General features: G+C 53.7%; 1 long non-coding RNA gene across 1 annotated transcript; it reads right to left on the reverse strand.

Annotated features, from left to right (window-relative positions):
• Nucleotides 1–20,076: 20,076 nt before the first annotated feature.
• LOC141978540 (uncharacterized) lies at nucleotides 20,077–22,771 on the reverse strand. The gene is made up of 3 exons (XR_012636394.1): nucleotides 22,679–22,771; nucleotides 21,684–21,837; nucleotides 20,077–20,436 (listed from the first exon to the last, which is right to left on the reverse strand). It is a non-coding gene; the product is annotated as an uncharacterized LOC141978540 (long non-coding RNA).
• Nucleotides 22,772–24,210: the final 1,439 nt, after the last annotated feature.

The following is a 24,210-nucleotide window of genomic DNA, read 5'->3' on the forward strand; positions in this document are numbered from 1 at the left end:
GACAAACTGAGCAGACCCAACCTACCCAGGGTTAACTGGGTAGGGACTCAGCTGGACGAGGGGCAGCCGACCCAGGAAAGGGGGGCTACCAGTTTGCCACCTGCTCAGGAGGGAAGAGTACCCCCAGCCAGCCCCGCCCGAGGGCTGGAGGCTCTGGACTCAGGGTGCTCGGTTTACAGGGTGGGTGCGGGGCTGTCCCTCCGGAGAGAGTGCCTTGTTCCCCTGGAGGTGGATGGGAGGAAGGTCAATGGATACTGGGATACGGGCGCGGAGGTGACGCTGGCCCGGCCCGAGGTGGTGGCCCCAGATCGGGTGGTGCCCAACACCTACCTGACCCTGACGGGGGTGGGCGGGACCCCATTTAAGGTGCCCGTGGCAAGGGTACACCTGAAATGGGGGACCAAGGAGGGCCCCAAGGATGTGGGGGTACACCACCATTTGCCCACTGAAGTTTTGATGGGGGGAGACCTAGAGGACTGGCCAAGCGACCCCCAGACCGCCCTGGTTGTGACCCGTAGCCAGAGCCGGCGAGGGGCACTGCGACCTGACCCTGGGGAGGGTACCACACTGGAGGCGCGAGACCCTACTCGGGTGGGGAGGGAGCGCCGAGGGGCACGGCTCAGAGAGGCTGCGGCCTCAGACCTGGCCACAGAGGGGGAACCGGGCCCCATCCCTTCCCCAGCCGCTGAGTTCCAGGCCGAGTTGAGGAAAGATCCCTCCTTGCAGAAGCTCAGGGACCTGGCCGACCTCAGTGAGGGACGGACCATGAGGAGAGGCTGCCAGGAGAGGTTCCTGTGGGAGAAGGGGTTCCTGTACCGAGAATGGGCTCCCCCAGGGGAAGGGGAGTCCTGTGGGGTCAGGAGGCAGCTGGTGGTCCCCCAGAAGTACCGCCGCAAGCTCCTGTCCCTGGCCCATGACATCCCCCTCGCAGGGCACCAGGGAATCCGGCGCACCCGGCAGAGGTTGCTACAGAACTTTTACTGGCCCGGGGTCTTTACCACCGTCCGGCAGTATTGCCGATCCTGTGACCCCTGTCAGAGGGTGGGGAAGGCCCGGGACAAGGGGAAAGCGGCGTTGAGACCTTTGCCCATCATAGAGGAGCCTTTCCAGAAGGTGGCCATGGACATCGTGGGGCCTCTCAGCAAGACGACCCGGTCGGGGAAGAAATACATTCTGGTGGTGGTAGATTTCGCCACCCGCTACCCCGAGGCAGTGCCCTTAGCTTCCATTGAAGCAGACACCGTGGCAGATGCGCTCCTGACCATTTTCAGCCGAGTGGGGTTCCCCAGGGAAGTCTTGACAGACCAAGGCTCCAACTTCATGTCGGCCCTGCTCCAGTGCTTGTGGGAGAAATGTGGGGTCCGGCATGACTGGGCCTCAGCGTATCACCCCCAGTCCAATGGGCTGGTGGAGAGGTTTAACGGGACGCTAAAGATGATGCTGAAAACCTTTATGAACCAGCACCCGCAGGATTGGGACAAGTACTTACCTCACCTGCTGTTCGCGTACAGGGAGGTGCCCCAGGAGTCTACCGGATTTTCGCCTTTCGAACTGTTATATGGAAGGAGGGTGAGGGGCCCCCTGGACCTGATGAGAGACGAGTGGGAGGGGAAGGCCACTCCCGATGGAGAGTCAGTGGTGGAGTATGTCCTGACCTTCCGAGAGAGACTGGCTGAACTCATGGGCCTGGCCAGGGAGAATCTGGCCAGAGCCCAGAGGAAGCAGAAGGTCTGGTATGACCGCACGGCGCGGGCCCGGGCCTACGCCACCGGGGATCAGGTGATGGTTCTCATCCCCGTGAGAAAGAACAAACTACAGGCCGCCTGGGAGGGCCCGTTCAAGGTCGTCAAGCAGCTCAATGAGGTAAACTATGTGGTGGAGCTGTCGAACCGGGCCCACCACCGCCAGGTGTACCATGTGAATATGATGAAGCCATATTATGCCAGGGGGAATGTGGTGTTAGCTGTGTGTGGTCAGTGGGAGGAGCAGGGAGATGACCCTTTAGTAGATCTATTCCCTGGGACCAGAGCTGGTTCCCCCCTGGAAACAATCCCCCTCTCGGATCAGCTCACCCCTGCCCAGCAAGCTGAGGTCAGGGGGGTGCTGCATCCGTACCGACAGCTGTTTTCCAACCAGCCTGGACGCACTAATCTGACTGTCCACCGGGTGCAGACAGGGTCGCACCCGCCGATAAGATGCTCCCCCTTCCGAGTCACAGGGAAAACTGCTCAGGACCTGGAAAGAGAGGTCCGGGACATGCTGGCTTTGGGAGTGATCCAGCCATCGGCCAGCCCTTGGGCCTCGCCGGTGGTGCTGGTCCCCAAAAAGGATGGGTCAGTCCGGTTCTGTGTGGACTATCGGAAGCTCAATGCCATCACTGTATCGGATGCCTACCCCATGCCCAGGCCGGACGAGCTCCTAGACAAGCTGGGAGGAGCTCGGTACCTTACCACCATGGACCTTACAAAGGGCTACTGGCAAGTGCCGCTGGATGCAGATGCCCGGCTGAAATCGGCCTTTATCACCCCTCTGGGGCTCTATGAGTTTCTGACCCTGCCTTTCGGCCTCAAGGGAGCGCCGGCCACCTTCCAGCGCCTGGTGGACCAGCTCCTGAGGGGGATGGAGAGTTTTGCCGTGGCGTATATTGACGACATCTGTGTCTTTAGCCAGACCTGGGAGGACCACGTGTCCCAGGTTAGACAAGTGCTGGACCGACTCCAGGGGGCTGGGCTGACTGTCAAAGCGGAGAAGTGCAAGGTGGGGATGGCTGAAGTATCTTACCTGGGCCATCGGGTGGGGAGCGGCCGCCTACAGCCGGAACCGGCCAAGGTGGAGGTGATCAGAGACTGGCCCGCTCCCCACACCAAAAAGCAGGTCCAAGCCTTTATTGGGATGGCAGGATACTACCGAAGATTTGTGCCCCACTTTAGCGCCATAGCCACCCCCATCACTGAGCTATGCAAGAAGGGGAAGCCAGACAAGGTGGTTTGGACCGAGCAGTGCCAGGAGGCTTTCCGGGCGCTGAAGGAGGCTCTGGTCAGTGGCCCAGTTCTAGCAAACCCAGACTTTGACAAGCCCTTTGTGGTGTTCACCGACGCCTCCGACACGGGACTGGGGGCGGTGTTAATGCAGGAGGATGAAAAGGGGGAGAGACACCCCATCGTGTACCTGAGCAAGAAGTTGCTACCCCGGGAGCAACACTACGCGGCCATCGAGAAGGAGTGCCTGGCCATGGTGTGGGCCCTCAAGAAACTAGAGCCCTATCTCTTCGGGCGACACTTCACCGTCTACACCGACCACTCTCCCCTGACCTGGCTGCACCAGATGAAAGGAGCCAACGCCAAGCTCCTGAGGTGGAGCCTGCTCCTGCAGGATTACGACATGGACGTGGTCCACGTGAAGGGAAGTGCCAACCTGATAGCGGATGCGCTGTCCCGGAGAGGGGGCCCCGAACTTCCCCAGGTCACTGGTCACAGTGACCCCGCTCAGTTCAGTCTCGAAGGGGGGAGAGATGTGACGATGTGACGCAGCAGGGAGGGGGGAGTGTTGACCTGGGAATGTGCCCTGGGGATGGGAGACCTGAGAGCCTGTCACCTGAGCCAGGAGGGGGAGGGGGAGGTAACACCTCTGCCCAGGAATGTGGATGGAGGCTGCAGCAGGGAACCTGCTCGGTGGGTTTAGTTTTCAGTTTGGGGCTGGGTGGAGGAACACAGGGAACCCCAGGGCTGGGGTCTAAGCTCCCTGCTCCCCCAGAAGGACTTCACTGAGGGGTCCTGGGTGTACCCACAAGCTCTGTTTTGGACTGTGTTCCTGTTGTCCAATAAACCTTCGGTTTTACTGGCTGGCTGAGAGTCTCAGTGAATCCCAGGAAGAGGGGTGCAGGGCCTGGACTCCCCCACACTCCGTGACAGACACACAACACATCACACAGATAGGCACAAACACATATAACATGACACACACCACGACACACCCAAGACTACGCAAAACACATCTCACACACACACACATACACACACACACACACACACACCCATGTCACATGACACCACAAACACAACATCACACACACACTCAACACGGCAAACAAGAAGACGCACATGTGAAGTGTGAGGTGCGATGTCTTCTGTTTGCGTGTGCGACGTGCAACATGCAACGTGCAACGTGAGGCGTCTTGTGTGTGTGTGACGTGCAATGTTTTGTGTGTGTGATGTGCGACGCAGGACGTGTTGTGTGTGTGACGTGCGATGTGCTCTGGGTGGGGTCTGTGTGTGTTTCTGCACAAGCTGATTGCGATGTCCCGGAGGCCAACAGCAAAGAGGGTTCGGCGTCAGCTTTCTTGCCCTGCCGTCAGTCTGCCACCTGGCTGGGGTGACAGCGGCTGGGGACCCCAGGAGCTGCTGAGAGACGCGGAGGATCCCTCGGAAGGGAGAAGACGACGTGAGAATCAGACTCTTCCAGCAACGAGCCACATTTGCCCAGTGCTGACGCTGTCAGGCCTCCGAATTTTGGGCCAGAAACCAACAGCCAAATCGAGCTGGAAAATTGAACCACTTGCAAATGGCCCTTCTAGCGTCTCACCAGACCGTAGGCGACCGTCTGGGTGTGAGCTGTGGGCTCCCGAGAGGTAGAATCCAGGGCCTGCCTCTTCGCTTCCCATGGCCAGGTATTTTCAGCCCCCAACAATTAGGGGAAGAACAGGGAGATGAAAAGCCAAAGAAAGTTTCAAGAGTTCTCCTTCCTGGCTGAGCTGGGGGCGCTGTCCAGGGTCACGGATGGTCATTCTGGGGAGGGATGTGGGTCTGGTCCACATTGAAGGTGGTTGTTCTGGGGAAGGATGTGGGTCTCAGATATCTGGAGGATTGGCCCAGAGCCCAGTCTTGTGGGGGCACAGCTGGTGGTCCTCATCCGCGTCTGACTGCCTCTCTTCTGCCAGAGAAGGTCAAGCCAGGTGAGTACGAATAATGATGCTGTCAATAAAATGGAACCAAGTTGTGGATGTTTTTTCTTTTAAAAAATATTTTCACACTTTTCAATCGGCCCCAGTTTCATCAGGCCCTGGTAGTTCCTATGAGAAATGTGAAGGAGGAGATATTGGAACAGTTCCCTCTTTGTGGGAGCAACAGCAGGCTGGGGTTTTGGCTGCTCAGGCTTTTGTTCCCTGGTTTTACCCACTGGGGTTTCTTTTGCATGGGTTTGATGTACCTGTGTGTAACTTTTTTCCCTAAGGCACCCAGCTGTACAGGTTTTATCTACAATCTTTACAAGTTGAAGTTGCAGATGGAGGGGGCTCCCAGCAATGGCAGCCTTAAGGGGGTGGGCAGCTAGAAGCTGAGGGACGGATTGGGACCCCCCAACACTTACTGGTCTCCCTGCCCTGCAATTTTAGTCCCCCCAGATTAGCCTGATTATCACAACAAACATTTTTTTTCTCCTGCTGCTAACAGCCCACCTTCATCAATTGGTCTCGTTAAGAGTTGGTATGGCAACCCCCATTTTCTCGTCTTCTCTGTATCAATATGTCTATATCTATATCTTCCTGCTGTATTTTCCCCTGCATGCATCTGATGAAGTGGGCTTTAGCCCATGAAAGCTTATGCTCAGATAAATTGGTTAGTCTCTAAGGTGCTACAAGTCCTCCTCATTCGCTTTTCCTGACTGATTGTGCTGGGGGCTCTGCCTGGCTCCAGCGCTCCGGTCCCTCAGCTACCAAGGCCCCCTGGGAACCCTGATCGATTCCAGCTTCAAGGAGCGCTGAGATCCATCTGTCTCTTTCTGTGCCTCTGTCTCTCTCTAGGAATAGCCTCCTGACCCTGCCTCCTGTGATCTGTTATAGTTTGCTAGCCTCGCACCCCACCTCCATGGCTGTTTTTGGCTTCTCCATTCACTCTGCAGCAATGCTCCTTGTACCCAAGCTAAAGATCCCTGCAGCCCCAAAAATCCTCAGGGGTTTGCTCAGCAAGTGGGTTACTAGCAGAATGGTTGTGGGGTGAAGGTGGGGATAGGGAGGTGCTGAACCTGGGGGTAAGGAGGGTGGCAGATTAAGGTGTTGCTCAGCCCAGCCCGCTGAGTCCAAGGACATATGAGGGGACCAGCATTAAATTGCTGTTCGATCCAGCCCACTGAGTCCCGGGACACATCAGGGGTCAGCTTGCGAGTGCTGATGACCCAGTCCTCTCTGACATGCTATGTTCATGTGTGTGTGCCTGTGTGTCTGTTCATGTTCATCACATTTGGGGGCTGGAAGACCCCAGCCCTGGGGAACCGAGGTCCTGCAGGGTAGCTCCATTGGGAGGGAACTTGCAGAAGGAAGGAGTAGCGCTCCATAGGAAAACACAAGTGACAAAAGCAGCACATTGACAGAATTGCAGAATCTCCCCCCACCAAAAGAGTAATCCTAACAAATGGGCGTACCCCAAGGTAAAGGGCAATTCTGGTAACAGCTCATTTGGGGCTTGTTTGGAAGGGGAATGGACGTCATTCTTGCGACAAGGCACCTGCTATGGCCAAAAACAATTTAGCCCTGTGCGCCCTTCCAGACAAGTCTTATGTCCCAAATACTTTGGGTCTTCCGGGATAAGTCCCCGAATAATCAAGGATCTTGACCAAAAAGGTCGTCACGTCTAAAAAGGAAGAAAGATTGTCGTTGTGGAGACCAAGAAACAAGCCCTGCAACTTTTGGACACGTATCCCGACAGTCCACAGGGTGCACGTCAAGGAACGTTCAAAGCGAAACGGGCGTTCTTTTTGGGGAGACTAACCCCCATTGCGCTGACCAGGAGAAGGGGGAAGTGGGAGCCTGCAGTGCCATCTAGCGGCCAAAGGAGAAATCGCCAGCTTCTGGCCCTGTGTGCGCCCTTGGTTCGGTTCATATGCAAAGCTGTGTAATGCCAGGTTGGGAAAACAGGGTTCTGCTGCACGACATCATCCTCTGGAATGACTCAACCCGATAGGACACCTCCTATGATACACTGCTACGAGTGACGCTCTCAAACAGGTCCCCACAGATCCACAGCCTCCCCTCACCGGGAGGCAGGTGTGAGAGGATTGTTCTCCCCAACTGACAGAGGGAGAAACAAAGGCTGAGAAAGGTGAAGGGCCTTGTCTTCCATCACACAACCTGTCGGGATAGAGTTGGGAACAGGACCCGGGTGTCCTGACTTTCAAACGAACCATGAGTCTGGAGTTTCACACACTGAATGATCAGAATAAAGGGACCTGCAATGAGCTACAGACCAACAAACATTCACACTGATTCTTCAGCAAGTGTTTTAGAAGCACGAGAACACCAGCGAGAACCAGGAACGGCTCAGAGACAATCAGCAGCGAGAAGGAGAACAATTCACCAAGCAGATGATTGGTTCTGGCTTATTTGCTGGGCCTTAAACGAGAACAAGAAAGTCCTGAGTCTCCTCCCTGCCTCGAGACCCCCTGCTCAGCCAATCAGCGTGGAGACTCTGGTGGTGGGCTGAGGGTTCCCCAGATGGCCCAGGGATGGCTCAGGTCACCGGTGAGGATCACTCTCAGAGCACGCTTCCTGTCCCATCTCTTTGGGAGGCCTCCCACCATGAGGGCTACAGAGCAGCCCCCTCCTCGCCAGTGGAGGGAGGGAAGCAGGAAAAGGGAAACCAAAAAAGTCAAACCCCAAAGACTCGAAGGGACAAAGGCCTACCTGGGGGAAAATTGTCCCACCTTAACCTCCTGTTTTCCGTGCTGAGAATTTGGCCAGCACTGGGCGGATCAGGCTCCCTCGGTACCAAACCTCTCTGGGGCTCTTACCTTCTCCACAGGGACGTCTGTCTTGTCGCTCAATGAGCAGTGGGAAAGGAGAAAACTCCAGAGAGGCTCCACCTCGCGCTCACATACGAGACCCTGAATTCTCTCTCAGTCCTCAAGGAGACACCCCAAGAAGGAGACTCCCTGCAGCAAAGCCCCGGGGGTCTCTGAGATCCCCCTGCCCTGCAGCCTGTCCTCCCTGGCCCTTGTCATGGACTCTCTGTGAGGTCACCGCCTCCCAACCTCCTTTCACCAATCAAATGAGTGCTGCAAAAGGCCCTTGTGATGTCACTGCCAGCCCCACCCCTGCCCTGCAAGGCTCATGTCCTGCCCCGAGCTGGCTCCTCTGCATGTTTGAGCTGCTCCCCCTGGGTCACCCCCACACACTCAGTGGTTGTGCAAGGGTTCACGCAGGCCACACGTGGAACCATCAGAGGATGCTCAATGTGCCACACTTGGTTTTGCAGAGATTTGGAGACTTGAAGGCCAGAAGAGACTGTTAGATCATCTCATCTGGCCCCCCTACACATCACAGGCCTCCTGTATGGCGCAGTAGCGAGTTTTGGACCAAAGCAGACTCAAGAAAGGCATCTCATCAAGGGATGGAGGAAGCACCACTTCCCTTGGTAGCCTGGAGGAAATTGATGCTGTGGGGGGCAGAGAATTGACCCCAAGGCCACACTTGTGAGTCTGTATCATAACACACATGCATAACAGCACTGCGCGAAGTATGTACACGTCACCTTAACTCTGATGTTTCCTAACATTTAAAGGCCTGGTCTCTAGGGTGTTTGTGCTTCTAGATCTATTTTGGGGAGAGATGCAATCATTTAGTTCAGAGTGGGAGCCGTGTTAGTCTGTATCAGCAAAAAACAAAAACAAAACGAGGAGTAGTTCTGGCACCTTAGAGACTAACAAATGTATCTGGGCACATTTGATGGTGTGGCTGATGTGATTAGGTCCTAGGATGGTGTCCCTAGACTAGATATGTGGACAGAGTTGGCAATGGGTTTGTTGCAAGGATAGGTTCCTGGGTTAGTGTTTTTGTTGTGTGGTTGCTGGTGAGTATTTGCTTCAGGTTGGGGGGCTGTCTGTAAGTGAGGACTGGCCTGTCTCCCAAGATCTGTGAGACTGAGGGATCGTCCTTCAGAATAGATTGTAGATCCTTGATCCTGCCCTGGAGATCTTTTAGTTGGGGGCTGAAGGTGATGGCTGGTGGCGTTCTGTTCCTTTCTTTGTTGGGCCTGTCCTGGAGTAGGTGACTTCTGGGTATTCTTCCTTTCAGCAGGTGGGGATTGTAGTTTGAAGAATGCTTGATAGAGATCCTGGAGGTGTTTGTCACTGTCTGAGGGATTGGAGCAAATGCGGTTGTATCTTAGAGCTTGGCTGTAGACAACGGATCATGTGATGTGGTCTGGATGAAAGCTGGAGGCATGTAGGTAAGTATAGCGGTCCAGGATAGGGTGGTGTTTATGTGAACATTGCTTATTAACACTGTAGTGTCCAGGAAGTGGGTGTCTTGTGTGGCCTCTCCTTCTGCCCCTCCACTCCCACCAACATGATACAGTTCTGCGGTGACCTGGAATGCAACTTTCCACGTCTCCGACGGAAGGAATATTTCCAACACACCTCTGAACAACACACGAATCCACAGAGACCTTCCTACCAACACGACAAAAAGAAGGATTCTGCCTGAAGGTCGAAACAGCAGACTGGACTTCAACTCGAGTGCTTCAGCCAACAAGCACGGGCTGAAGTGGTTGAAAAGCAGCATCACTTGGCCCATAACCTCAGCCGTGCAGAACAAAACACCGTCCACAGCCTCAGGAACAACTCTGACATCCAAATCAAAAAGGCTGACAAAGGAGGTGCTGTCGTCATCCTGAATAGGTTGGAATATGAACAAGAGGCTGCTCGGCAGCTCTCCAACTCCACATTCTCCAGCCCATTCCCCTCTGATCCCACTCAGGGTTACCAAGAGAAACTGCACCATCTGCTCAAGAAACTCCCTGAAAAAGCACTAGAACAAATCTGCACAGACACGCCCCTGGAACTCTGACCAGGGGTCTTCTATCTGCTACCCAAGATCCATAAACCTGGAAATCCTGGACGCCCCATCATCTCAGGCATTGGCTAGGGGTGCTGGTCACTCAGGGCCTGAGGAGAGAGTCAACACAGCCTCCTGCTGTCTGGATGCCAATGCCGGAGATGATTTCATCGCAGTCTCTGACGAGGGGGTTCAGGCTCCAGAGCTCTGCTCTGTTTTCCCAGCCCTGTGCAGGGGGTTGTTTCCAGTTTCAGAAATGGGGCAATGTTGACACACTCTCAATGGGTCTTTGCATAAATCAGGCCCTAAGCCAGGGGCAGGCAAACTTTGGCCTGATGCCGGATCGGGTTTCAGAAATTGTATGGAGGGACAGTTAGGGGAGGCTGTGCCTCCTCAAACAGCAAGGCATGGCCTGGCCCCCACCCCCATCCGACCCCCGCTTCTTGCCCCCTGACGGCCGCCCCGGCGCTTAAGGACCCCTGATGTGTCCCAGGACTCAGTGGGCTGGATTGAACAGCAAGTTAAAGCCGGTCCCCTCATATGTCCTTGGACTCAGCGGGCTGGGCTGAGCAACACCTTAATCTGCCACCCTCCTTACCCCCAGGTTCAGCACCTCCCTATCCCCACCTTCACCCCACAACCATTCTGCTAGTAATCCACTTGCTGAGCAAACCCCTGATGATTTTTGGGGCTGCAGGGATCTTTAGCTTGGGTACAAGGAGCATTGCTGCAGAGTGAATGGAGAAGCCAAAAACAACCATGGAGGTGGGGTGCGAGGCTAGCAAACTATAACAGATCACAGGAGGCAGGGTCAGGAGGCTATTCCTAGAGAGAGACAGAGGCACAGAAAGAGACAGATGGATCTCAGCGCTCCTTGAAGCTGGAATCGATCAGGGTTCCCAGGGGGCCTTGGTAGCTGAGGGACCGGAGCGCTGGAGCCAGGCAGAGCCCCCAGCACAATCAGTCAGGAAAAGCGAATGAGGAGGACTTGTAGCACCTTAGAGACTAACCAATTTATCTGAGCATAAGCTTTCATGGGCTAAAGCCCACTTCATCAGATGCATGCAGGGGAAAATACAGCAGGAAGATATAGATATAGACATATTGATACAGAGAAGACGAGAAAATGGGGGTTGCCATACCAACTCTTAACGAGACCAATTGATGAAGGTGGGCTGTTAGCAGCAGGAGAAAAAAAATGTTTGTTGTGATAATCAGGCTAATCTGGGGGGACTAAAATTGCAGGGCAGGGAGACCAGTAAGTGTTGGGGGGTCCCAATCCGTCCCTCAGCTTCTAGCTGCCCACCCCCTTAAGGCTGCCATTGCTGGGAGCCCCCTCCATCTGCAACTTCAACTTGTAAAGATTGTAGATAAAACCTGTACAGCTGGGTGCCTTAGGGAAAAAAGTTACACACAGGTACATCAAACCCATGCAAAAGAAACCCCAGTGGGTAAAACCAGGGAACAAAAGCCTGAGCAGCCAAAACCCCAGCCTGCTGTTGCTCCCACAAAGAGGGAACTGTTCCAATATCTCCTCCTTCACATTTCTCATAGGAACTACCAGGGCCTGATGAAACTGGGGCCGATTGAAAAGTGTGAAAATATTTTTTAAAAGAAAAAACATCCACAACTTGGTTCCATTTTATTGACAGCATCATTATTCGTACTCACCTGGCTTGACCTTCTCTGGCAGAAGAGAGGCAGTCAGACGCGGATGAGGACCACCAGCTGTGCCCCCACAAGACTGGGCTCTGGGCCAATCCTCCAGATATCTGAGACCCACATCCTTCCCCAGAACAACCACCTTCAATGTGGACCAGACCCACATCCCTCCCCAGAATGACCATCCGTGACCTGGACAGCGCCCCCAGCTCAGCCAGGAAGGAGAACTCTTGAAACTTTCTTTGGCTTTTCATCTCCCTGTTCTTCCCCTAATTGTTGGGGGCTGAAAATACCTGGCCCTGGATTCTACCTCTCGGGAGCCCACAGCTCACACCCAGACGGTCGCCTACGGTCTGGTGAGACGCTAGAAGGGCCATTTGCAAGTGGTTTAATTTTCCAGCTCGATTTGGCTGTTGGTTTCTGGCCCAAAATTCGGAGGCCTGACAGCGTCAGCACTGGGCAAATGTGGCTCGTTGCTGGAAGAGTCTGATTCTCACGTCGTCTTCTCCCTTCCGAGGGATCCTCCGCGTCTCTCAGCAGCTCCTGGGGTCCCCAGCCGCTGTCACCCCAGCCAGGTGGCAGACTGACGGCAGGGCAAGAAAGCTGACGCCGAACCCTCTTTGCTGTTGGCCTCCGGGACATCGCAATCAGCTTGTGCAGAAACACACACAGACCCCACCCAGAGCACATCGCACGTCACACACACAACACGTCCTGCGTCGCACATCACACACACAAAACATTGCACGTCACACACACACAAGACGCCTCACGTTGCACGTTGCATGTTGCACGTCGCACACGCAAAGAGAAGACGTCGCACCTCACACTTCACATGTGCATGTCTTCTTGTTTGCCATGTTGAGTGCGTGTGTGATGTTGAGTTTGTGGTGTCATGTGACGTGGTGTGTGTGTGTGTGAGATGTGCTTTGTGTAGTGTTGTGTGTGTGTCGTGTTTCATGTTGTATGTGTTTGTGTCTATCTGTGTGACGTGTTGTGTGTCATGTTGTGTATTTGTGTGTGTGTGACCTGTTGTGTTTCTGTGTGGTTTGTTTGTGGTGTCATTTGACATGTGGTGTGTGGGGGTGTATGTGTGTGATGTGCATGTGATGTTTTGTGTGTCGTGTTGTGTGTTGTGTTTGTGTGATGTGTTGTGTGTGTAGTGTTATGTGTGTCTGTGTGACGGGTTGTGTGTCATGTTGTGTGTGTGTTGTGGGTTGTCTAGAGTGTTGTATGGATTGTGTGTGGTTGTGTGTTTGTGGTGATGTGACGTGGTGTGTGGGTGTGTGAGACGTGTTTTGTGTAGTGTTGTGTGTGTGTGTGTCTTTGTGGTGTGATGTGTTGTGTGTGATAGAGTGCGTGTGTTGTGGGCCGTTTTGTGTGTCATGTTCAGTGTGTGTATGGTGTTGTGTGTGTGGTGTCATGTTACGTGTTTTGTGTGATATGGTGTGTGTAGTGTGTGTGTGTCATGTGTGTCGTCTTGTGTGTGTTTGTGTGTTTGTGTGACGTGTTCTGTGACGTGTTGTGTGTGTGTGACTATTGTGTGTCGCATTCTGTGTGTTGTGTGTTGTCTAGTGTGTTGTGTTGAGTGTATGTGACGTGTTGTGTGTGTGTGTGTCTGTGTGGGTGTCTGTGATGTGTTGTGTGTCAGGTTGTGTGCCTGTGTTGTGTTGTGTGCCATTTTGTGTGTTGTGCTGTGTATGTGACATGTTGTGTGTTGTGTTGTGTGTGTTTGTGTATTTGTGACATGTGTGTAGTGTTTTCTGTCTGTGTGACGTGGTGTGTGTCATGCTGTGTGTGTGAGTGAGACGTGTTTGTGAGTGTGACATGCGACGTGTTGTGCGTGAGACGCGCAACGTGTTGTGTGTGTGAAGTGCGATGTGCTGTGTGTATGACGTTCGACATGCCACGTGTTGTGAGTGCGATGTGCGACGTGTTGTGTGTGTCCATGCTATGTGCGACGTGCATCATGCGACAGGCGACGTGCAGTGTTTTGCGTATGTGCGTGCTACACATGACATGTTGTGCATGTGACGTGCGACGTGCTGTGTGTGTGCGTGCAATGTGTTCTGTCTGTGCATGCGACACACACCACATCACACACAACACGTCTCATGACACCACAACCACACAACACACACTCAACATGACATACAAAACGGCACACAACTCAACACACAGACACAATACGACACACAACACATCACACACACACACAACACACCACTCACCACACACACACACAACACGACACACAACACGTCACACAACACTCTATATGACACACAACACGACACACAACACTACACACACACCCTACGAAACACAACACATCACACACACACATTGAACACAAGACCCTGGATGACACACAGCACACACACAAGACATCACACACACACAAACGTGTCTCACCACACACGTGGGCAAACGTGGCTGGTTGCTGTCAGGGTCTGCGTCTCCCTGCGGGTCCAGGGGCCTGGCTGCAGCTCCCGCCCCAGCCCTCCCCCCGGGGGCGTTTGCTGCTGCCCCTTCCCATGTCCCGGCCCCTCCGGCCTGGGTGTGTGGCTGGTGGCTGGTCTGTGGAAATTCCTGTGGGATGTGGCTTCCTTCGAGTTCCCAAAGGGTTTGTCGGAGTCGGGCACGAGTCTCCTTTACCGTGCGAGAGATCCCGGCGTCACCTTTCCACCACGTCCTTGCCAAGGCTCCGTGCACAGCTGAATCTGGAGGTTTTTTCCACCTGTGTTTTTCCCCACCATCCTGCCTGCAGAGGGAGAGCTGCATTCGGGTCTGACTGTGGTGTGTTGGTCAAGGTGTTGGATTCTCACTCGGGGCGGGAGAGAGTGCGGCGAAGACCTTGGAAAGGTGAAGTCGGGGGGCAGGACTTTTTCAGGTGCCTGTTTTTGTGGGGGTTTGTTGAATGTTGTTTTTTGCTGAAATTGAGAGAAAGGTTGTTGGCTTTTCGGCCTGAAGGCTTGTTCTGTCCAGCAGCCCAAACTGCCAGCCTTGTTTCACCTGTTTAATGTTGGACAGGGGCAGGGTCACGTTAGCACCTTTGACTCTTTTGGAGCCCCTTGACTCGACTGAAATGACCACAAAAGTTCCCACCCCCTGTGTGAGTAGCATGTGGGACTGAGCGTCTTTTTTCCTTTCTCCCCTCTCGGATGTCAGAAGCACCCTAGACAGGTGCATGGCTCCTTTCCCTTCACATGGCATGATACTGGGCACAGCCTGAGACAAAACAACTATCCCAGGGCCAAGTGCAAAGTGGGGAAGGTGACTGGTGTGGTCGGACTCTCCTTTGGGTTATTACAAACCCAGGGTTCCTGCATTTCCTCCAAAACAAAACCTGTTTTCTAAATCGCTTCTCTGCTAAGGCTGCGTCTACACTCCCCCTTGTGTCGGTAGAACGTATGTCGCTCAGGGGTGTGAAGAAGCCATCCCCCAAGTGAGACAAGTTACACCGACCTAAGTGCTGGTGTGGACAGTGGTATGTCGCTGGGAGAGTTTCTCCTGCCAACATGGCTACGGCTGGCTGGCTGGGGGTGGAGAGCTCCCTCCCGTAGGCTTCCAGCGGCTACACTAGAGAGCTTCCAGCGGGGCAGCTGCATGGGTGCTGCGAGGCCACTGTAAGCTCCCCAGTGCAGTCACAGCCTTAGGGCAGGGACGATGCCCCCCGCGGGACTCTGGGGATACTGTCTGGGCCTGTCACCTCCAGGGCACTGGGATTCTCTTCTGCCCAAGGCAGGAGTGAAGAGAAGTCTGTATGACGTGATGACCATTCAGAGACTAGTAAGGAATGAGCTGGTTTGAGGGAAGTTGATCTCAGTCCAGTTGCAAGTCGGCAGATGTCTACAGAACAAAGACCAGCAGGAACCTTGGAATCTAGTGGTCAAAGCATGGAGGCTGAGGAGTGAATTGCCCACAGGGACTGAACTTCCGTCCGGTCCCCAGAGCTGGTCGCAGTCAATCGGGGCTGAAGCACATTGATGGGACACCTCAGGGAAGCTTGCCCAGCCATTGCTGGAGCTGGAGCTATTCTGTGGCTGGATACACAGAAATTCCTTCTCCCGGCCCCTCAATTCAGCATTTCTCACTGGGAAGAAATTCAGAGTATAATACGGCAATCAAAGAAATCATGATGAATGGGGAAAAAACTGTTTTTTTTCTAGATGTGAAAAAGGGAAGTTCTAGCAACTGGAGGACACGTCTGCTGACCTGGAAATCAGACTTGGTTCTTGGTGCCAACAAACCAGTGCTCTAAAGGAGACGCTGAGGAAAATCAAAGGTACCGAGAAGGGAGCTAGGTGGGGAAACTGAGACATGCATCTGGGACTTTTGGAAGTGACAGGTTCTGACCAATTAGTTGCAATAGATGCGAACATCAAACTGAAACAAATGAGAGTGAACCAAGAAATCATCATTCCTGACTCAGGGGAAAAGTCTGGGGGGATTTTCCAAGGTCACAACAGCAAATGGTTCATAATCTGTCGTCATTTGAATGTGGTTCATTTGACCACGAACAATGACACTTGGCCCTTGCTCGAAATTCTTCCTGTATTTTCTCCATTTCACTCCCTGACTGTGTATCTCTGCCCCTTTCCCCCTGTTTGTTCCTCTGAATTAGAATTAGACTTTGTTCCTCAGAAAAGGATCCTTGGATTCAAATCCTTGGCTGTTACAGAGGCAGGGGCTGAATTTTGCCTTCAAGAGATACCGTCCTTTTCCACACGTATGTCAAAATGGATGCCCTGGTGAATCCCAACTCCCGCTTAGACTGGGGATCATATATGCCTGAGCCCAGCAGGGTAAACCAGGACTGGGGCCTGGAGGGAGAGCCCGTCTGCCACCACCCCATGCCCCCAAGGGGTTGGCTGTGTGACTGCTTTCCTCTGAAAGGCCAGCGATACAGTTCACTCTCTGAGTCTGAATTCCAGGCTGCTTGCCTGGCGGAGTGGGGCGGGGTGGGGGGAAGTAGAGGCTGAGTCAGCCCCTCTGTGTGGGGCGTCCATCCCCAAGTGACCAGCATGAGGACATTCCTGTGCTCACAACATGACTCGCCAGGGTACTGCTTGGGCACACTCACTTGCTGAGAGGGTTGGTCAGGGCCTTGGTTCTCTCCCACTGGAGCTTTCCTAGACAATTTTCCATCTTCTTCCAAAGGCCTTTCCCTGTTTTCCTTTCCTGGGGCCCCGCTAAGCCGCCATCCCTGGTGCTCTCTTGGGCCAGGGCTATGCTTTCCTCAACTGCAAACCTCTGGCTGTGAACAATTGGAGCAGCTTGTTCAGTGGCAGGCACCTCTTCCACCCCTTTGTCTCTGAGGGCACTGGGCATGCTGCCTTCTGCTGCACTGCAGGAGTTCATCTCCCCACCTCCCTTTGCTGCTGGAGACACACAGCTTCTCTCTACTGCCGGGGAGTCAAAGAGACTTTCTCTGTCGCTCTGAGTAGCTCCTGGATTTCCCCCCTTCTCTCTGGGATCTCAACACAAAGATGCACTTTGGCTGCAAGTGACCACATCCACACCCTTAGTCACATCAAAAAAGAATTTGCCAATAAGCATCTCAGCGGAGATGTCGTCCACCGCCTCCACTTGTCAATCACTTTGTAAACCATCTTCTTTTTTGTGCACTATGGCTAAAGGTACAATACTCCTAGACTGTCTTCTGAACACAAGCTCTGCCATTGCAGCAGGCAAGGGGTCAGATTTTGGAAAAACACTCGAGTTAACCAGAGAAATTTCTGTCCCTGTCTCTTTCCTTCCCGTGTCTACTCTGTCATTGATTTCACTGCAGTAATAGGCTTCATCTTTCACTCTGCAGAGCCAAGCCTCTCAAAGCCTTTCAAGTAATCCTCAGGTGCTTTAGGGGTGTCTGTGCTGAGGACAGCTGAATTAATGTGAACTGGCTGAGGCTTGGTTTTTCTCAGCTCAGGGCCCTGATTTGTCTGGTGCTCTGGGTAGTTCCCCTGATCACACTCCCTCAGGCTCTTCCTTGAGAGGAGATTTATCATGGGAATTACATGGAGAGGAATGATCCTGGGGAAGTCAGTGCCGAGCCTCCCAACTCTGCACCTTTGTCTTTGTTTAATGAACAGATGGAAGATCAAAGCATTGTATTCAATACTTGAAGTGTCTGTACCATTCTGTGCACACTGGACTTGACTTCTTCATCTGCACACCACAAATGTCCATTTTAAATCAAAAGATGCATAATGAGCCATGGGCTACTTCCCTATGACACACAGGGTCACAAACATGGTGGTGAAGAGGACAGATTACGGAGTAATCACAGTGGGTTTCAGCCCCGTAGGATCACCTGGAATGATTTTTCCTTCCTTTAAAGAGGGCAGAACCCAAACCCCATTCAGAAGATGTGGGGAATCTTACAGTAAATTCTTCCCACATGGTCCCCTTCGTAAAGCCCGTCTGTCAGAGCTTGCCTTAGCACAAGAAAATAACGCCAGGCCATGGTAAGCACACAAAAAAGACTTTATTTAAGAGAGGGAAAAGGACTAGGCTAGGCTAGAGAAGGGGTGGATTAACAAAACTTGAACTCTGGAAGTGCTCCAGTCTCCCAAACAATTACACCCAGGAGATAATGTTGATGTTCTCTCTCCCTTCTCTTGCAGGGACAGCGATGGACGGCTGCTGCTCTCTTGACATTGGACGTCAGAGAGGGACTCCATGATGGACACAGGAACGGGTGAGTAGACCTAACTAAAAACCCTCCCTATCCCTCTTTGCGTCGTCTCTGCCTGGATGTTAGACCCTGACTATGCGGATTCAATCCGTGCTTGGGAGTGTGCTTCCCAACCCAAACTAATCTAGCAAATGGCTAAAGGTCACCAGAATTTTTTCCCAAGTCCAAGAAGGCCCAAATGGTACATGCCTTTCTTCCCTTCTTTTACGCAAGTTTGCCAGGGGCAACCAGCATTTCACACACCCGGAGACTGGATTTGACCAATGAGGGGATGTTGCGGGGCAGGGTGACCCATGCAGAAGGGGGTTGTATATCCCCTCTGAGAACTCCTCCCTGTGTCCTCTACCAATTGAAGTGGGCGTCAGCCCCGTAGGACCACCCCGAGAGGGGATTTGACCAAAGAAGGGAAGTGCTGCAGTGGAGTGACCTGCCTGCAACAGGATCCCGTGGTCCCTCTAAAACGTCCCCACACCACCCTCTAGCAGTTGGCAAGGGTTTCACTCCCACCTTAGGCCATCTCAGAAGGGAAATGTGTACCAATCCAGAACAGGTATAGCCCAAAGTTCTAGGCCACGGTTTCTTCAAAAGACATCCTTGGAACGAGACGGGCTCTTCCCCGCAGTGTTGTGTTGCGACTTCCAGGACGATGCTGCCAGCCTCGCAAACATGGAGCTCCAGAGTTCGGCGGCTTCTGGCCTAGACCTTCGGGCACTGCCTATTCTGATTGTTACGTTTCCCTTCTGGGATGGCCTAAAGGGTGTGTGCGAAACCCTGACCGATTAGTAGAGGACGGTGTGGGGATTTCATGGAGGGGTGATGGACCCCTCTTGCGGGCAGGTCACCCCACCACGGCACTTACCCTGTTTGGTGAAATCCCCTCTCTGGTTGGTCCTAAGCGACTGAGACCCACCCCAAGTGGGAGGAGCTCTCAAAGGAGTCACGTGACCCACTTCCGGATGGGTCACTCTGCCCCAGAACTTTTCCCAATTGCTCAAATCCATTCCTGAGGCAGGTGGATGGAGATAAAACGCCCCCAGATTGGTAGAGGAGTGGGAGGATCTCTTAGAGGGGTCACATGGCACTCCTTGCTTCTACTCCTGTTTGCATCTTGACCCCAAAAGTCTTATGTCATGGGATCAGTCTCAAGGTGACAGATGAGCGATGTCTGAGGAGTGAAGGGGTGAGGTCCCATGGTTGAAATAAAATAACTTCCCTTAGCCTCAGGGTGGTTTGGCCAAATGGACAGAGTCAAAATGGCTGCCCTCCCATGCAGTATTGTGTGTCCCAACGACCAGAGTCCGTGCGGCTGCCCTCTCCGTCGGGACTGTGTGGCCCAGCGATCAGAGTCCATGCAGCTGCCCTCTCCGTCGGGGCTGTGTGGCCCAGCGACCAGAGTCCGTGCGGCTGCCCTCTCCGTCGGGGCTGTGTGGCTCAACGCTCAGAGTCCATATGTCTATCCTGTCTCTTACACCCGTGTGGCCTGATGGCAACGGACAATATGGTTACTTTCTCCCTCAATGCTGTGTGGCCCAACGGCCGGAGTCAGTATAGCTGCCCTTCAGTGCAGGGCTGTTTGGCTGAGAGTTCAGAGGCAAGATGGTTGCCCCTCCTCTTGGGGCTGTGCAGTCTAGTGGGTTAATGGGGACGTGGGCAGCCACCAAAGGATGGAGGGCAGCCAGGGCAGGTGGACCCAGGCCCTCTTTACTTCACCGGCTCCTCGCCCAGGGCCTCGTCCGTGGCCAATGTGTTTGCCATTGAGTCAGTGGGGATCCAGCCTGGGGATGACAATGGCTAGTTCACCCAGGTTCCTTCCTAGGAGATGTCTCTAGGCCATGGGCTGGGCGTCTCTGGGTTCCCGGCATGGGAACTCCCAGGGTCTCCGATCTCCCTTGCATGTCTGCAGGCCCCCGGGGATGCGGCTGGGTCTCGGCGCCTCGGGGCTCTGCAGTCAGGGGCTTGAGCTGCTTCTGGACTGGAGCCTATAGTGTGCATCCTCCATTTTCAGCGGTCTGCCTCGCGTGAGTTGAGCTGCTCCCTTTCACACTGGTGCTCCAGTTGGAGCATGTCTGGCCGGTCTGGGGAGGGGCTTGGCTTTCTCCGCTTAGACTATGGGGTTCTGTGTGGCTGGGACAGCCCAGCACATGCTGCTCAGCCTCTTCTGTCTCCTCCTTCCCATGCAAAGCTGCTTTGCCGTCTCACAAGAGATGGGATCAGTGGTGGGCTCAATTGGCTGCTGTTGGCCTCTCGATGTCTGGAAGAGGGAGAAAGGGCAGGAACCCAAATGAGAAGAACAAAACCTTCAAGCAGGGTAGTTTTCCATGGCACAACCCCACCCCACTTTGCTGATGCTCATTCGCAACTTCCCTGAGAGCTGGCATTTCTGAAAGAGAGCACCCAACCCCCCGCAACCTCCGCTCCCCTGTGGGCTGGCAATGGTAAAAGGGAGTCGGGGAGAATTTCTCCTCTCTCCGCCTGGCTTTGATGAGTGAGGGAATCACATGCGAGAAGCTGTGTGAATATAGGGCTCTGTGCAGTGGGATGAGATGTCCTCCATGTTGCCCAAAGGTGGGGTTGTCCTGCCTTTGCAGTGACTTCCTTCTAGTGAGAGAGATTTCAGAGATCAGCTCCAGGGTTCTGCCCTGTACCAGTGTGTGGGAATGGGGCAGAAGTGGGGCAATGGTGCACTCAGGAAAGGAGTAGGGCTAAGGGGGGCCTGGGCTGCAGCCCCTAAACCCCTGCGTGCTGTGTTGCGGCCGGGTCAGCTCTGCCTGGCTGGGGTGGGGGCGAAGCGGCTCCGCACACTGCCGTTCCTCTCCCTCACCAGCCACGTTGCTGCGATGAGCACCGCACCGGGAATCTCTGTCCTGGGGGCACATCTTGCCTGTAGGCTCTGCCCCCCCGCAGCTCCCATTGGCCGGGGATCGTTAATCCGGCCCTTGCCCTACTCCCCAGCCTGTTCCAATCCTGCTCTTGACTCCTGACTCCGGCTCCAACCCTTGGCTCCCCTCGGCTCGGCCTCCACCACTCTGAGCACGAGGCCCCAGCGCCACTGCTCCAACCACTGGGCCCAGCCAGCCGTGCTTTGGCTTCTGACACCAGCGATATGGAGGAGTCGTTCACCTCACTGCTTTTCTGTGTATGGCCCTGCCTTCGTCAGCGCTGGTTTTCATCTGCCGTGGTGCTGCCCAGTGACATGGCTTTCTTCGATCCCTTTGAACTTCTTCAAAGTCTTCTCTAGGCCCAACTAATTGACATCATTTTGGGTCATCTGCTGATATCCACCTCATTGTTCAGCCCCGGTTCCAAACATAAGGACATAAGAAAGGCCACAGCAAAGGTCCATCTAGCCCAGTATCCTGTCTTCCGACAGTGGCCAATGCCAGAGGGAATGAAGGGACAGGCAATCATCTAGTGATCAGTCCCCTGTCCCCCATTCCCAGCTTCTGGCAAACAGAGGCTAGGGACACCAAAAAGTTGAGAAGCGTCTGTTGTATTTACCAGAGCAGGACAAAGAGCTCTTCGGTGTCGGTCCCGGTTCCCTAGTCGAATGCAGAACCCGACACGAGATTTCCAAGCTTCTGCAAACATTTATAATATCTGTTGAGGATGTACCACGTAGTCCTGTCTGATTTCAAAGGCACTTCGTGAAAAGCTGAAACCAAGAGGGAATAGGTTGAAAACCCCATGGTGCTGATGTGACTGGCCCCTAGGAAACCTCCCCTTCCGATGGCCATTGCCCCCTGCTATTAGCTCCCCAAGATTCTAAGGGCACAAGAACAACAACTCCGCTCCTCCCAAAATAGCCCTGGACAGAGAGGAGACCCCATTCTTGCATAACTTCCCGCTCTGCTGGCAGACACTCCTCCACACACCCGTACACACAGAAGGTTGGGGGCACTTGTTCTTTGGATGGAACAGGAAAGTGACAGCAGCAGCCACGTTAAACCATCCAACATTTAGGCCGAGAACCACAAAGGGATTTCGGCTCCTAACGTCTCCTGAAATCCTTTGTGGCCCTGTGCCTTCATTCCTGAAGAGCTCACAGGGAAAAGTGTTTCCCATGTGCCCTCATGGGATTTCCTAGGAGCTGATAACCAATCTCGGAGTGAAGTTCCCTGGCCTGCAATCACTCCATTCCAGGGAGGGCAGGTGATGAATCTTTCCCTACAGAGGGGAATCGTCATCAGCATCATCATCCTGAATAACAAGAGCCCTTTTCAATTCGGTCAGGCCTTCCTTTAGAGACTTTCTGACCTTGATGAAGACAGTCTCCCCACACAGCTCTAAGGCTACGTCTACACTAGGAGCTAGGGATGGAATTCCCCTGCTCCCGTACACAGATTGTGGGACCTTGATGAAAGCTCGCGTGACCATCCTTCTTCCTTCAACGCTGTCCTTAGACTGAGAGGGACACATGCAAAGCTGTGTTCAGGCCCTGGGCTGCACCCCTGTGCTTCCCACAGAGGCCCAAACACACAGAGGTATTTCCTTACCTTCATACAGGTGGGAGATGCCATCTTCATTCACTGTTTCAGACAACAAATCGCAGTAATGGTGGATAGTATTTCCTAGACATAGTATGAATACAATGGCTCTCATGGCTTTTCACATCCTTCGCTGAAAACTGCTAATGACGCAGCCATTCCCCCAAGACACCCTTGGGAAATTCCAGACATTCCTTACATCTGTTCACAAAGCAGGTTCGAGAAAGCATCAGAGGCCCAGAAGTTACTGAGAGGCTGATTTCCACAGGAGATTGAATTCACATCCTGCTGGTTTCCCCTAGGCGCAGCCAAAGAGTTGTTGTGGGCGGGGGAAGTTGGTGCAGTCGATTCAGCTAAGTTGCTCCCTTCATCTTGGAATACATGTTAATTCACACACACACACACACACACCCGCATTTTAGGATTCTGGTGCTGTTGATGGGAACAGAGCAGCCATCCAGAAAAGGGATCTGAAGGAAACATTGAGAAAAGATCAAGTGAATGTGCTCTGCTTGCCAATGAATCGGGCTGCTGAATGTCTTATTGTTTTCTGTGAGCTTTCCAGGTACTGTAAGGCCTGGAACAGGAATTTGGGGATGTGGCTCTCGTTGTTCTGCATCTAGGAAGAAAGAAGGAAGAAATGCACAATATAGAAATGACATGTTCTTCCCACAGCAAATAGTCCAGGAAAGCCAAAGCATATAGCCAGGCCATGGCAACCGCCAATATGAACCCATACACCAGAGCAGCACCCCTCTGAAGTTCCTATTGTGTTCTCCAGAACCTCAGCTTTCATTTGAAAAGACAAAAGTTTGAAGGTCAGAGAATTGTGGAGAAAAATGTCAACAATGTGAATGGATTGTAACTCCTGCCGAAATGAGCCAGCAGAGAGCCTGGAACGGAGTCCTGCAGCCCGACCGAAGCGGATGGGTACTCAGGGTGTGGGGTTAGAAAGGTCTTCCTCAAGTTCCCATTCAGCACTCTCAAGGCACAAGGAATTCACCTACCAAGCAGATCCAGACACACTTCAAGAGCTGTGAGGAGCCATCCCAGGCCATGCTGCGGGAGAGCGTCTTCAAATGAGCCCACCTGAGGAAGACTGCGCAGCGGAAGAGCGTCAGTTTACATGACTGCAAGAGAAGAGGAGACCAAGAGGGTTCTCCCTGAGAGAGGGATAGTCTGGGGGACACGGAACCTTCCCCGTCCCTTGTTCTCCTGCTTTTCCTGCCAGTGGAGATTCCTGTAATTTGTTCTCCACAGAAGCGTGCTGAGGAGAGGAAAGGGAGAGTTGGCTGGAGAGAGCCAGAGCCGTCCTGTCCTTGGGATGGTTTGGGGAGGTTGCCCGGGGCCGCGCACTTCAGGGGGACGCAGGCCCTGGGCCGTGCCGGGGCCAGCAGCAGTACGCTATAGCCCTCCTCTTTCCCAGAAGAAGGCTTTTCTTCCAAATTGTGCTGTGGGCTGTGAGGATGGATGAGGCACTTGGCTCCAGCATGGAGTGAAGCAGGGAGGAGAAGACTCCACTTGGGCAAGGGGCTCTGGCG

This window comes from Natator depressus, chromosome 27, assembly GCF_965152275.1.
Source record: "Natator depressus isolate rNatDep1 chromosome 27, rNatDep2.hap1, whole genome shotgun sequence".
Classification (NCBI taxonomy): domain Eukaryota; kingdom Metazoa; phylum Chordata; order Testudines; family Cheloniidae; genus Natator; species Natator depressus.